Genomic DNA, 15,485 nt, shown 5'->3' on the forward strand with positions numbered 1-15,485 from the left:
AAGAGCTAATCATTTCCCCCAAGAGCCATGAACATTAAGCCTAAAAGGGGAGAGTCAGGGAAGTTTTAGACAATCTGTTAAAAGCTTAACAAAACAAGTATTTCTGAGCCTCCTCATTTTGCCCATGAAGCAGTTCCGGCCAAGCCTACCTGTCTTCCCCTTGACTGTCAGGTGCAGAAGAGGTAAAGCTACAGTGCAGCCAAATTCAAAAGGAGGAATCTGGGGTGTGCTCTAACTGTGCATGCGCACTATGCCTTGAAAGCACGTCGGAAGCAGATCCCCCACTTGAGGCCACCATTATTGTTGCCTTCTTGGTGTTCCGGGTAGAGCATAGAAATAATTTCATCAGCTTTAACTCCAGAATCTTCAACCAGGGCTCAGAATATGCCTCGGCATATTTTTGAATATCATACGGATCAGGACCTTGACAAGACTAAAGAGAGATTTGAATTGTTTTTAAGTTGTGTTGTATGGAAACCTAAATTGAGTGAAGCAGGGGTGCCAACTTGAAAAAAATATTGTGGGGACCCAGGTAAGTCCTGCCCTATACAATTGATCACATGATGAAGTGCACACACTCAATTTGAATGGCAATGCCTATCAACTTGAGAGCCAGTGTGGTGTAGCGGTTAAGAGCGGTGGACTCATAATCTGGTGAACCGGGTTCGCTTCCCCGCTCCTCCACATGCAGCTGCTGGGTGACCTTGGCTAGTCACACTTCTCTGAAGTCTCTCAGCCCCACTCACCTCACAGAGTGTTTGTTGTGGGGGAGCAAGGGAAAGGAGAATGTTAGCCGCTTTGAGACTCCTTAGGGTAGTGATAAAGCGGGATATCAAATCCAAATCCAAACTTTGTGGGAGCCCAGCCCCCACAAATATTTCATTGTGGGGGCCAAAGCCCCCACGGCCCCTAGGAGTTGGCTCCTGTGTAATGAAGCCAGTAGGTTTGCAGCTAACCTTGGCATATGAAGTGATCTGCTTTGCCAACTCTGTCTCTGTTGCACCACCACAAGAAAATCTGAAGGCAATTTAAAGCTCTTCCTCTCTGCTCATTGTATGGTACTGGGTACATATCTTTGTTACATTTTCAGTGAAATGATCTCCATCTTGACATAATAATAAAAATAATTTATTATTTATACCTCGCAAATCTGGCTGGGTTTCCCCAGCCACTCTGGGCGACTCACAACAGAATATTAAAAATACAATAAAACATCAAACGTTAAAAACTTCCCTAAACAAGGCTGCCTTCAGATGTCTTCTAAAAGTCAGATGGGTGTTTATTTCCTTGACATCTGATGGGAGGGCGTTCCCATCACATCAGGGTGCCTGGAAATATGAAAGAGTATAAAACACTTTGACAAATCTAAAATGTTATTACACAAAGTAGGATGGTGCAACAGATAGTTCTGATAGAACTTAGTGTATAGAGACTATATGTCATACAGGAGTATAGATCGCCCTCTGCCGGCAAACCCTGTTCCAGCAAGTTGGTCCCTGGAGACAGCCACACATGGGATTTGATGATGACCTGCATGTAAAGTCCAATTGTCTGGACAGCCTGCTGGCGGCCAGATTCTTTCTTCTTTGGTTTTTAGACCAGGCTCCCTTCCCTCCACGATTCCAAACACATACTTTCCGAAATTCAAAATCAGGTTCAGGCTATCTGAAACAGGCTTTTGTTATTAACATTCTTTATCAGTATTACCAGACCAGCCAAAGACATTTTCGCACTTCAGGCAGACCACAAAACGGCATCTCCCCTGCCAGGGGGAAAAAGAATGATCAAAGATCTACGTTGGGAACAAAGGAGGAGTGAATATCTATTATCAGAAACAAAGTGATGGATCGAATCAACTTTATGCAGTGGTTGAAGTGGAAATCAATATCAAGGTGGGGGGATGGCATACCCTCCAACATTTCTCTGAGGAAAACGGGGTTGTCCATTCCACAATGATAATGTTACTATTTATACCCCACACATCTTACTGGGTTGCCCCAGCTACTCTGGGCAGCTTCCAAAATATGTAAAAATGTAATAAAACATTAAACATTAAAAAACGCTTCCCTATACAGGATTGCCTTCAGACGGCTCTGGGCGGGTCAGATACCCTCCAACATTTATCCAATGAAAACAGGGACATCCTAAGGAAAAGTGGGACATTCCGGGATCAAATCAGAAACCGGGACGGCTTCTCTAAATTAGGGATGTTCCTGGAAAATAGGGACACTTGGAGGGTTTGGGATGGGCTACTCTGAATCATGTCAGGGAGGTGCAGACTCCAGAAGACCCTAGAGAACAGCTCCAACTGTTTCCTCTCTAGGGATGGGAGGAAACTAGCAGCACATCCTATTTGCTGAGAGGCTGCAGTACAGTCACCAAGGGGGTCGGCTGCTGAGGAGGCTACAAATCCGGCCTCCAAGGAGAGTGCTGAAGCCGTTCCTGTCTCTGTGATGACGGCAGCAGGTGGTGATGCGTTTCTTGTAGGCCGGATCTACTGCCCCCTGTGTATCCTGCCACACAAGGTGGCCGCCTCTCCTTGCCTCATGGGTGATTCAGCTCTGTGGGCATGTTTTGTAAGTAGGTATATAGAAATATATCATGCTATGAATTTCCTTCACCCTTATTGTTTCATTAATACAAATGCATAAAAGTACTTTTCGTGCAATATCTGGTTTCAGTGGACGAAATCCACCAGTTTTGTTGAATTAATTAAACTAAATAGTTTCCATTGGATTGTGATTAAATGTGCGATTAACTGCTTTTTTATAGATTTATTGTGTTGTTATCTTCCTGGGGAAACCCAGCAAGGTGGGTAGGGTAATAATAATAATAATAATAATAATAATAATATATTATTATTATTATTATTATTATTATTATTATTATTATTATTATTATTATTATTCCTTTGCGGGTTGTGCAAACTACTATTCTGAATCATCCTTTTTAAAGGACAGGGAAGGGGGGGGCACTGTGGATGAGTTTCTGGAACCAGGGGGTGGGTGATGGGGCAGGTGTGGCCTGAAAGATTTGGGAACCATTGATATATACTATGGCTCAGTTGCATTCAAAACAACACTGGGGAGGAGCAACCAGCATAACCAAGTCAGCTGGGCAGCAGCTCCAGGAAAATACAAATATATTTATCAAAAGATATTTTTGCCAGGAGAGAGACGGGGGGACACACCTGCCCACATTTGGATTGAGAGTGAGTGGTGCGGAATGACAATACATCCTTTAAAAATAAATAAATGGGATAGTGGTTCTGTGCCTTTAACAACTAAGGACATGCTGCTTTTTAAGGGACCAAGTGGCAGTGAGTCGAATATAGTGAAAGCAGTTGAAGGTGGGATGCAGGAATGTCTAGAGCAGGTGTTGCCAACATTCCAACTCCCATCAGCTCTCACCAGCGTAGCCAATGGCCAAGGATGATGGGACTTGCAGTCTGAGAACATCTGGAAGCCAACATATTGGCTACTCTGTTCTGGACCTTGGGGTATCATGGTGAGGAAAGAGTTCAGATGGGGGGGGGGCAAGCTACACTTGTATTTCCCACTCTGCCTTTTCCACAGAGCCCCATCACTGTCCATCATTCTTAATACTAGAGCAAATATTTTGCAGGAAGAAATTCCAACATTCAAGCCATTGCATTCCCAGTTGAAACATATCAATTAGGGCTAAAGCAGACTTTTCTCTGACCTGAAATGTTGCAGACCCACTGGCAGTCAGAGTAGATGCTCCTGGGCTCAATAAGCCCACTTACAGAGCTAAAGTTCCCAATGTTCTTTAGTATGAAAGGAAGCCTCTTCAAAGTGCAGTCCATGGTGCCTGTGTCTACTGTTACTACTAGGTACGTGATGGTGGAAGGGCTTAGAATATGGTTTTGACCCAGCCTCTTCACCTTACTGCAAAGTGAGGTCTAAAAGAGGTGGAATCAATGTGTTTGACCAAGCTAGGTCTTTGAGCGCCTTGTCAGGAGTGCTGGTGACCACTCTCACATACATGCTTTGTGGAATCAGTGCCAAACAAGTCCTTCCAACAGTATCTAATTTGACCTGAATCAGCAACTATTTGGTCAAGCTTCTGGCTTCTGGACTTGGGAAGAATTCTTGGGCAGCAGAGGGGAAAGGTCCGCTGGAATCCCAATCCATTCAGGCAAAAAGGCTGCCCAGGGCTTGAAGACCTTAAGGAAGGGAGAGTCTGGGAGGGTGTAGTTGGCCAAGTAGATGGTCTCCCCACCAGCCAGGTAACCCGCCCAGATGCCAAAAGTGCCAATTGTCATTATTGTGTGGTTGCAATGAGCAAGGAGAGCAAAATCACTCCCTGGAGAGGATTCTCGCCCATCCCCAGAAAAATAAACATCCCCCCTGGAGGCATTGATGTTTTTCTTGCACCACTCCATCCCATTGCTGGTCACCACAAAGATGGGATTGGGGTACTTCTCTCTGAAATAGTCCATGGCTTTCTCCAAATAGCCTCTGTCAGCCACCACACCTTTCCAGATCTTGGGCATCACATAGACATAATCCCCTCTGCGGACATGCACACCAACGTATGTCACCTCCTGGCGCTGCCCCCGTAGCTCCTGAAGATATTGATTGGCTTCCTCTTTGATGTGGTCATGGAAGGAGAACTGCTGAAGTATCTCTTGGCGGATATGGTGATAAAAGGTGTAAGAACATGGGTAGCCCGTCAGCCGGACGTACTTGCCTTTGATGTGTTTATAATCCTCTGACATCCAATCATGAAGACCAAAGTTCCTCCAGCGGATCTTTTTAGCCACTTCAGCATGGAGCACAGGCAAAGTGATCCGGAATATTGGTGAGAGGTACTGGTGCATGGCGGGACAGATGTAGGCTTGATGTCCATTCATCTTGGCTAAGGCATAGAGGGTGGCATATTCCCCCATCTGGTTTCCCAAACGGCCAATGGAGTTCACTGTCCATATACCACTATCCCTGATCTTAGAAGATGACCTGGAAGAAGTGGTGGTTGTGTTATAGTATGACCGAGAAGAAGTGGTGGTGGAGGTGAGGGAAGCACGAGCTCCCATCCCTGGGAAATTAGATGATTTGTTGAAGTTGATCCTCCACCGCTGATATGGCATCTTCTCATACAGGTGCAAGATTGTAGAGAGGGACAGGAGGCCAAAGAAGTACAAAAAGAATAAGAGGGCAGGTTGGCTGAAGGAACATCTTTGGGGGAGATCCATGGCTGCACAATAGGAACACCTAAAGGAAGAGTAAAGTAAGATGAAAAGACAGGTAAGATCAACATGCAGAACACAACCACTGTTGTACATCAGCGGTGACTTAGATGGCACTGTGACCCTTTATGCTATACATGTTCATAACTTCAATGTATATTACTCCCAGGTAAATGTGTATCAAGTTCCAGATTGAATTAATAAGCCTGAAAGCCACCACACAAATGCCTAGAAAGATACTTAAAGTAAACCCACCCTTTACACTATGCAACTCCTTCTCCCATTTCCTCACATATGTAGTCTAACTGTGTTTTTGGAAATTTGTGGGTTTTTACATCAACTTTGTCTCTAAATTGATTGTTGCTAATTTCTTGAAATTAGTCTTTCTGTCTAAATTTTTTCAATGTATTTGCATAACCAAAGACATTATTAACTGTAAATGCCAAAAAGGGAGGCCTCCTGTCTTCTCATTTCCTTGTTCTTAAGAAAGTATTCTGCCACTTTTGACCACATTCCGGTATATGGCAACACAGTTCAATTCCCAGGAGTCACAATTTCCTAGATGTCCATCTAAGTTAAAGTCCAATTCTTTGGTCACGGAAGCAATGGAGGACTTATAAGGAGCCAGATACCCTTTATGATTATCCGAGGGTATAACACTGTCATTGTTCTGTTAGCAATCATTTCCCATTTCTTTTTCTTTCTCCATAATAGTCATTTCCACTTTTGTGATATTGGCAGCTCCTGGAAATAAATGAAGAGATCCTCTCTGTTTCTGTAGGAACTGCTGCCTAATCCACAAATGCTTATTTGCCTCATAGTACCTTGATATTTGGTTGTATTCTATCTGTCCATCCAGTTCCCAGCAAAGAATCCAACTTTCCCATGTTCTGTTGCTCGTGGTGGGGAGAGGGGAGGGACCTTTGCTTCTCCATCCCCTCCACTGTTCCATCTCTCCACCACCTAGTCTTGCTTCTTGTACGTGTTTTGGTCCGTCCGTCCCCCGCCATGCACACACCCACACTAAGAGAGAGAGAGAGAGAGAGAGAGAGCGAGCGCAAAGAGGTACCCCAGCATGCTTCTCACCTGGTCTCAGGGAAGAATTGACCTGGAGCTCTAAGTTGCAACCAGTCTCCAGGGGTGTTCTGAGAAATGTGGGCAGGACTCCAGAAAAAAGTGAATCTGGTTTTATCTGCCTCCCTGTAGCATTGCACCCGTCCTGTGGGACTTGCCCCGCCTGAGTAAGAATAAGGAAAAGCCACAGGTATTAAAATGCTGACATGTTAACAAGATTTTTACAAGGAAGTTGCTGCTTTTCTACAGACCTGTCATAAAACTTGTGCAGAAACCCTTGCAGATCATAATTTAGCAATCATAAATGGCCATTTTGCACACCAGATACATGCATCCGACTTCAGAACTGCCTGAGGCCCTTTGGGCACTTGCTTTCTGCCTGCACTTTGAACAAAAACAAGAAGTCCTCCTGTTCAAACAGTGTATCTTATAATCTGAACACAGGAGTTATATAATTGCTTAGGATTGTTTGTTAAGATGTCTAGTAGCCCTTCACAAACACGTCATATAGGCTGTAGAGTGTTTAATCAGCCAAATGCCTGCTTATAGAGAAACGTTTTTGCCTGGTGCCTAAAGATATGTAATGAAGGTGACAGGTGAGTCTCCCTGGGGAGAGCATTCCACAAATGGGGAGCCACTGCAGAAAAGGCCCATTCTAGGAAGATAGGAATCTTCCACATACTGACTCATTCCTCCATTGTCTACACTGACTGGCAGTGACTTTCAGTGGTACACAGTGGTACAGTGACAGGGGTGCACAGCTCTTCCTGGAGATACCAGGGACTGAAAGACCTTCTGCATGCAAAGCAGTCCTTCTCAAAGGCAGAGAGGAAAAATGAGGAGTGTGAGCGAGTGATTCAACATAATGAGATAGAAAGGATGAAGTGGAAACTAAGATGGTTGGGTCCAGTGTCATTACACCCAAAGCTACCCAGTCATATTATCCTGAGGAACATAGAGATGCGGAAGAAATACACGCTGCCGTACTCATAGGGAATCCTAACCATCTCTTCCTGGGCACTCCCAGTGTAAGAATGTGACCCTTCCCACCTTCCTCAGACTCAGCACAATCAGCTTCTTCAAGGGGTGGGGTGGGGGGCAATTACAGCACAGGCTTTGCCAGTCTGTGTCCTATCATGCATAGGAGTCAACTCCTAGGGGGCGATGAGTCTTTGGGGGCCCCAATAAAATATCCTAGGGGCCTTCCAAAGTTAATGGACATTGCCATTCAAATGGTGTGCATGCACCGTGTCATGTGATCAATTATGTAGGGCAGGCTTACCTGGGTCCCCCCAATATTTTATTCAAGTTGGCACCCCTGCTGCCATGTGACCTCAGGTCTTTGCTGAGGCATCACCTCTCTGCAAGTTAGATAGGAAGACCTTCAGCCAGCCCAAGGGGAGCTGTCCGTGGTCCTGAATTCTACAACCTCTGATGAAAGATACCTGCCGAGAAGAGATTCCGCTTGCCTGCTTCCACTTACCACATGAGCCCCAAGCTCTAGTAGAACAGGACACCCATGCCTGGGATACCTGGTGAAGAGGTACCAAAGCAGAGCTAGCTGGGCTAGAGCCAAGAACAAGTGCTGAAGAAAGAGGGAATGATAGGCAGACAAACAGACTGGAGGAATACTGCAGCCAGGAAAGTTGCCCAGCTGTGTGGCAAAGAAAACAGTTGGCTTGAAGGGGAGTTGAAAGAGGGGCACACGATCCAACCAGATGGGGTGCAGTTTGCCACTTCCTATAAGCTTGCAGCTCTAAATAATAAGCTGAGTCTAGATGTTTGGTGCAACGGATTGGGGAAGGGCCACAGCTCAGTGGTACAGCATCTGCTTTGCCTACAGGAGGTCCTAGTTTGATCCCAGGCATCTCCAGGTAGGGCTGGGAATTTTCCCTGCCTGAAACTCTGGAGAGCCCTGCCAATCAATATAGGCCATGCTGCGCTGGATTGACTAGTGGCTGTCTCAGGTTAACACAGTTTCCTATGCTGCTGACACTCTTTCTACTGCAGATGTGGGAGTGCCTGTAGCCCTCCAAATATGCTGGACTACAACTTCTATTATCCCCGGCCATCTCCCATGCTGGCTGGGGCCAATAGGAGTTGTAGTCCACAACATCTCGAGAGCCCCATGTCCCCCAAGTTGGAATGAAACCTCGAAAAGTCATGGAATCTTTTGATGTACAGTTATCTCCAACAAGCCCCAACTAGACACTCTTTCTTTAGATACAGACAGGCCCGGCCCACCCATAAGGCAGAGTGAAGCAGCCACCTTTCCTGCTGCCTTCGCTGCTGGCGGAGAAGGACCCCTGCCATCCGCACTGGTTTCCAGAGCAATCTCACGGGAAATTGGTGCTGGTGGCGGTGCTACTTCTCTGCCAGTGGTGGAGCCAGTGGGCTGCGTGGTGAGGCAACGGCTGGCTGGGGCAGCAAAATGGGACATGTCACCCCTTGAAATGGACCACAAAGAGCAAAGCTCAGGGTTCAATACATAAAGAATTCAAAATACACTTAGCTTCCCTGCAATCTCAGACCCTCCAAGTGGCTCTATTTTCCAGGGACAGTCCCAGATTTACAGAAGCCATCCCGGTTTCTGATTTGATCCCGGAATGAGCCTTAACACATCCCTGTTTCCATCAGAGAAATGTCGAAGGGTATGCAATCTCTCTATGTGGCTCAGGATTTCAGGAGTAGAAAATAATAATAATAATAATAATAATAATAATAATAATAATAATAATAATAATGTTGTTTATTTATACCCCACCCTCCCCAGCCGAATCCGGGCTCAGAGTGGCTAACAACAATAAAAGTAACACAGTTACATAAAATCATAATCAATTAATTGAATGAAATGCATTCATTTCATATATAGCAGTATGTAGCATTGGTAAACCTACCCAGACATGTCATGTAGTCACCTACAGTTGTGTTAATTTTTGTGTGGGTTTAATCTTTGTTTTTAATTTTGATAGGGTTAGCTTCACTTATATACATATTGTTGTTACATGCCATTCCAATCTCCAATTGGTGAAAGACTCCACTGGCTCCAGCATTTACCCAGGGTTCAGTTTCCTTGGAATGAAGGTTGGTGGAGACTGTGGTGTCTTTAAGGTATATGGTTTCATTTACACATGTATAAATGTGTGGGTGGCACTATGGTCTAAACCACTGAGCCTCTTGGGCTTGCTGATCAGAAGGTCGGCGGTTCAAATCCACATGACAGGGTGAGCTCCTGTTGCTCTGTCCTAGCTTCTGCCAACCTAGCAGTTTGAATGCATGCCAGTGTAAGTAAACAGTGTTTCCATGCATTCCATCACAGTGTCCCGTTGCGCCAGAAGCAGTTTAGTCATGCTGTCCACATGACCCGGAAAGGTGTCTGTGGACAAATGCCGGCTCCCTTGGCCTGAAACAAGATGAGCACCACAACCCCATAGTTGCCTTTGACTGGACATAACCGTCCAGGGGTCCTTTGCCTTTTACCTTATATACAACCTGAGCTTAATAAGTAGGGGGTCACAGCATTAATGAAGAAGAAAATAATTCCATAAAACTTCATTATTTTGATTTTTTGATTTTTTGATTTTTTTTATTAGCTGACAAAATGGTGGGTGGCACTCATTGTGGGGCCTGCAGCACACCTGAGCCACGCATCTCTCCTGGAAGTGACATGGTGGCTTGAGTGCCCGCAGGCTCCACACTGCCCCAAACAGTCTGCCCGTTACCTCTCCCTCAGCTGTAGGGTGGCTAAGTGGGAGGAGGCAGGCAGACTCCTTGGAGGCCCCGTGGGTGGCTGGCCCCGCTCCTGGGTGCAGGGCATGTGTGCCGCCCTGGGCGCCCGATCGGCTTGCTCCAACACTGCCTACAGGCGTCCATTGTGTGAATGAAAGAACACTCAAAAGTGTCCTATTCGGGGGGCCACCAGGTGGCGCGTTGGAAGATGGCCGACAATAACATCTCTCTGACCCACACGAGGTAGTTTAGGGGCTGCTATGGGAAGGAGGCAGCCTTCCCTCCCCACCAGGATGTGGTGGGGCCCTGTCTAGCCAGCGGTGTTCACAATGCACCCCCTGATCCGAGAGATGGGGGTGCGGAACACTTGGCACGAGCCCTCAGTGAAGTCAGCTCTTCCTGACACCGATTCCAATTAGCGCGTGCTGGTTGCTTCAGCCCGGAATTATAATTGGAAACAGATGATTGGAAATGAGGTTGAAGCACACATATCAAGTAATGCTCGATGATAAGGCTGCTGAATAATGGATCTCTGCGACCGAGAGCGACGGAAGGATAAGTAAATCTTTTGATGTGTCACTACCAAGAGACTGTATGTTTGGAACGAAGGGGGGGGTGGAGGAAAAACTTTTTCTTCTTCTTTATATGATGTGACAAAAATAACCCTCCACCCCAGAAAGAAACAAGATCGTTGTGTTTTTTAAGAAATATAAGCAGGATTTTAAGAACTATGTGGGAGGTGGAAAACAATAGGAGAGAAGATTGATGAACAGTGAGGAATTTTTATGACGCAGTTTAAAAATGGCGTCCGCCAAGACAGGCTGCAGGAGAAAGAGAGAAGGGGGGGAATCAGGAATGTCGGAAAGAGAAGGAATTGAAAGTTTGACCTGACAGAGCCCCTGATCTTTTTGATTTATTTGGCTTGCCTGGAAAAACAAAGGACAAATTGAAGATTAATTTTGTTTACGGAGGTGTCGAACAGAGGCTGTCCTGAGCTGATATAGCTTCTGAAGAGTATAAAACCCACACAGAGAAGCCAGCTTTCAGTCTGCTTGTCAGAATCATCAGAGATCGCAAAGAAAGGAATGTACGACTACAACAAGATGAAGAAAAATAATAAAGGACTATCTGGATTGAACTGGATACAACTGATTAATTAATGCAGTAAAATAAGTGATGTCTGGACTTATTCGGAATTTTGGACTCGTGTGGAGCTTGATATATGGGTACCCCCAAAAAATTTAAAATTTGGCTGTATAATTTGGAACCAATGTGATTTGAATAATGTGATGTGATTGGCCTGTTAATAAAAATTATTTTTAAAAAACCAAACAAAAAAAACCAAAAGTGTCCTATTCAGCAGACTGCCTCCCCCATCGCAGCCACCATCAACATATGGCCTTCATTCTATCTCACTCTATCCTCCACACAATGATCACATGCACTTTAAAGACCTCTGAAAAGGACTGCCAGCTTTTCTTTTTTTTAATCTTTATTGAAAGTTCAAAAAGTACAGAATTATATGTGCACTAAACATGGTGAGACGTAAATAAGAGAGAGAGAGAAAGAAAAAGAGAAACAGAACCCAGGTAGAAGGGAAAATACAGTAAAGGGGGGAGGGGGGGAAACCCAAAACTGTATACTTTACAAGGTGGTCATTATACTTCACCAGATCTTAACCTATTACAGTATTTGTAAGAATGGATTCCAAATCTAATTGAATTTGTCCATGGCAAGTCTGCATTTATATGCAAGTTGTTCATATGTTGCAAGTTTGTATAAGTCTTCAGTCCAATCGTAGAAGGGAGCTGCATTTTTAACTTTCCAATTCATCAGTATCAGACTTTTTGCTATGGTAAGAGCACAGAGAGTCCACTCATATTGTCCTTTTGTAAGGTTCCATGTGCTGGGCATATAATTTAAGAGGCTATTTTGCTCTGAAAATGTAAGGTTGTTCCCTACAGTTCTGTTGATAGTTTCAGTTACTTTCTGCCAAAAATCTTTCAATAAACGACAATGAAAAAACATGTTTTAGAGAAGCATTATCCCTATTACATTTCCAACAGTTAGATACCTTAGATAGCCCTTTTTTAAACAAACGTAATGGGATCCATTATATTCTAAATATTATTTTTGGTTGTGTGGGCCTTAATTTAAGATCCAGAGACACCCTCATTATAGCAGTTAAAACAGTTTTCCGCTGTGTGGTCAAAATTGAGATCTCTAATTCTTTACAGTGGCACCTCTGGTTATGAATGGAGGTCCGTTCTTAAGCTGAAACCGTTCTTATCCTGAGGCACACTTTCACTAATGCGGCCTCCCGCTGCGCGTGCACCTCTGGCGTGCAATTTCTGTTTGCATCCAGGGCCAAAGTTTGCAACCAGGAGCCCTACTTCCTGGTTAGCGGAGCTCGTAACCTGAAGCATTCGTAACCAGAAGCGTTCCTAACCAGCGGCACTGCTGTATTCCAATCCTCCCTCAGTACCTATATATCCAATTGGTTTGCTAATAACTAAGATTTATATAAAAGGGCTGCCAGCTTGCCACTTGAAGTGACACACATGTTCAGGTATTGCTTCACTCTTGCCCCTTCTATCAGTGTTAACTAATCTGTAGTTTACCACATCGCACATTTCCTTTCCACACTGCAAAGCAAGACAGCTAGCAAAGTAAACAATAAAGCAATCGTATTAACCAAGTGACTCACATTCTGACTTGGAAGGAAAGAATGGAAGGAAAGGAATGTCTGATGGTTCAAAGGCACGTTTTCTGTTCACTTCCTCCCCACATGGGTATAATTAGCACACAAGCACCCCACATCTGCAAGGGTAGGAACCAGAGGGGTACAGTTGCATAATATCTCCTATACCAGGAGATCTGCAACCTTTAAGACAAAAAGAGCCACTTGGACCCATTTCCGAAGAAAAAAAACTGGGAGCCTCAAAACTCGTCATTATAAAAATAACTTTTTTGTCACTATTTTATTATTTCTTTGTTTGACCCCTCAGAATTACTCCTCCTCATGGAAAAAAATGTTAAATTAACAAGTTACCTTTTTGTGTGTGTGTGTTCTTCACTCCCCTTCAAAACAGTGACCAGCGTACATGCTCCCTTTCAATGCAGTGACCAGCGTACATGCCTCTTACAATGTAGTGGGCGGGCGGGAAGGTAACATCGGGACGGTGCGTGACTAACGCACGCACCGCCCCCATGCGACGTCACAGCCAGTACAGCGCCCGCCACAGTGGGGAGTGTCGGGGCACACAATGCGCCTCCTCCCCTCGCTAGTATCTGCCCCGGAGCTGTGGCAAAGGTGTAAAAGACTCACATGCGGCTCCGGAGCCGTGGGTTGCAGACCCCTGCCCTATACCAATCTAGAGTTTGTCGGATGTTTTGGACTACAATGCATTAGCCAGGGCTGAAGGGAGTTTCAGTCCAAAACATCTGGTTGATTCCAGGTTGATGTTGACTGTCCCATACCTTTATGGAAGTCAGAAACTCATTAAACTATTTGCTTTTAAAATGACTGCTCGGGAACAGTGTCGCTTGCTACATCCAGTAGCAGCAATAAGCTTGCAGGAACAAGCTGTTTGGAGGAGGGTTTTGTTTATTTAAGGTGTGTGATCTATTTCAAGGTTTTTGAGAACCACTGGATAGCATCCAAGATTTCCTCCAAAATTTGTCTGAAAGGGTCTCTTGCTTCGCTCCCATATCCCACAGTTCATGGATCCCTTATTCTTGGCAATACACTACAATCCAACATTACTTGCTGGGTCTGATGGGAGTTGTAGTCCAAAAACTCAGCATGTTGGCAAAGGCTTATCTTTGGGATGAATCAAGGCCAAACAACATGTTATATTCAGAGTGTGTTTTTCCCCAGCTGGAACACACCAGAACTCAATTTCGCCACCTCTCAGGTGGGCGCCATTGCAATGGTAAGGGAACAAGGGAGGTGTTCATGGTGAGTTACGGCACCTCTTTTTCTAGAAAAATACCACTGGCTATATTATTCATGAGGGTAGCACTGTGGGTTAAACCACAGAGCCTAGGACTTGCCGATCAGAAGGTCGGCGGTTCAAATCCCCGTGATGGGGTGAGCTCCCGTTGCTCGGTCCCTGCTCCTACCAACCTAGCAGTTCGAAAGCACAACAAAGTGCAAGTAGATAAATAGGTACCGCTTTGGCGGGAAGGTAAACGGCGTTTCCGTGCACTGCTCTGGTTCGCCAGAAGCAGCTTAGTCATGCTGGCCACATGACCCAGAAGCTGTACACCGGCTCCCTCGGCCAATAAAGCGAGATGAGCACCGCAACCCCAGAGTCGGCCACGACCGGACCTAATGGTCATGGGTCCCTTTACCTTTACCTATATTATTCACAGTTTTAGAGAAGTGTGCTTAAGCAGGCTACTTTTATTCAGAAGGAAAAGCAACCGAATGATGCCCCCAAACTGGAACATGCTCCCAATTTGGATCAGAATCCTGCACCTGCATGGTCATACTGCTCTTTACCCTTGACAATGATACAAAAGGATACAAAAAGCAATATGAGCCGTAGACCTTTTGGCAGAAAATTGGTGCAAGATCCAGATCAGAAGCATGTTCTAGATTGGGGCCCCATGGCTGTTTTTTCTTTAGAATAAAAATGCCTAGTTTATGCATTTTCTTTTTAAGCACGGATAATGTAAGGTGGGGTCTGTCCCTCAGTCTCCTAAAGCAGATATCATGTTTTCTAATTGGGCAGATATCTTTGGTAGCTCTCTTTCAACCAAGTTAGGGCTGTGCCCATGCACTCTGTCTTTCCAAATTCAAAGTGCTGAAATGCCTTCTCACTGCCTTTCCATTTCATCACCAGTTTCTGCTGAGCATCTCACTCCAAAGGCTATGAATCAGGGGTGGGGAGCCTCAGGCCAGCAGGGCAAATGTGGCCCTCCAAGCCTTTCAATCCAGCCCTCAAAACTCTCCCAATGCCACACGCCCTCCTACTTTGCCATACCTGCTTCACCCTTCCCAAATGTTTTGGCCTGGCTGGAATGTGTCCTTGAACTCTTCTGGTGCATTTTGCTTGCCTGGGCAGAGACAGAGAGGTATGTGTGAAGACACCAGTCATCTGCATGCAAGTGAAATTGGCGTTGGTTGCTGCACCACCAGCAGCATGTGGCCCCAGAAAGTTGTCCAGAAGGAAATGTGGCCCTCAAACTAAAAAAGACTCCCCACCCCTGCAACAGAGAGATATTGAGGATCACTGTCCCTTTTGTTCAGTCCCTGGCCATCAACACCCAGCAGTCAAGCAAAATCCTAGTGCAATAGGCCCATCTACACTCATCCAGAAGAAAGCCAAGTCTCGCCACACTTTCTCAACGTGTTGATTGTTCCTCTGGGATCTCAGTCCTCACCAGCAGCCTGCCCCCCACCCAGCGAGATTACATACCCATACTGCCTTTTGCCTTTCCATCTCAAACCCCCAGGCTAAGTTTA

At 45.3% G+C, this 15,485-nt stretch overlaps 1 pseudogene across 1 annotated transcript; it reads right to left on the reverse strand.

Annotated features, from left to right (window-relative positions):
- Positions 1 to 4,004: 4,004 nt before the first annotated feature.
- On the reverse strand, positions 4,005 to 5,215 carry LOC310830453 (galactoside alpha-(1,2)-fucosyltransferase 2 pseudogene; annotated as a pseudogene). The gene has a single exon. The product of its transcript is annotated as a galactoside alpha-(1,2)-fucosyltransferase 2 pseudogene (transcript).
- Positions 5,216 to 15,485: the final 10,270 nt, after the last annotated feature.

This window comes from Podarcis gaigeae (genome assembly GCF_964106915.1).
Source record: "Podarcis gaigeae genome assembly, chromosome: 13".
Lineage (NCBI taxonomy): Eukaryota > Metazoa > Chordata > Lepidosauria > Squamata > Lacertidae > Podarcis > Podarcis gaigeae.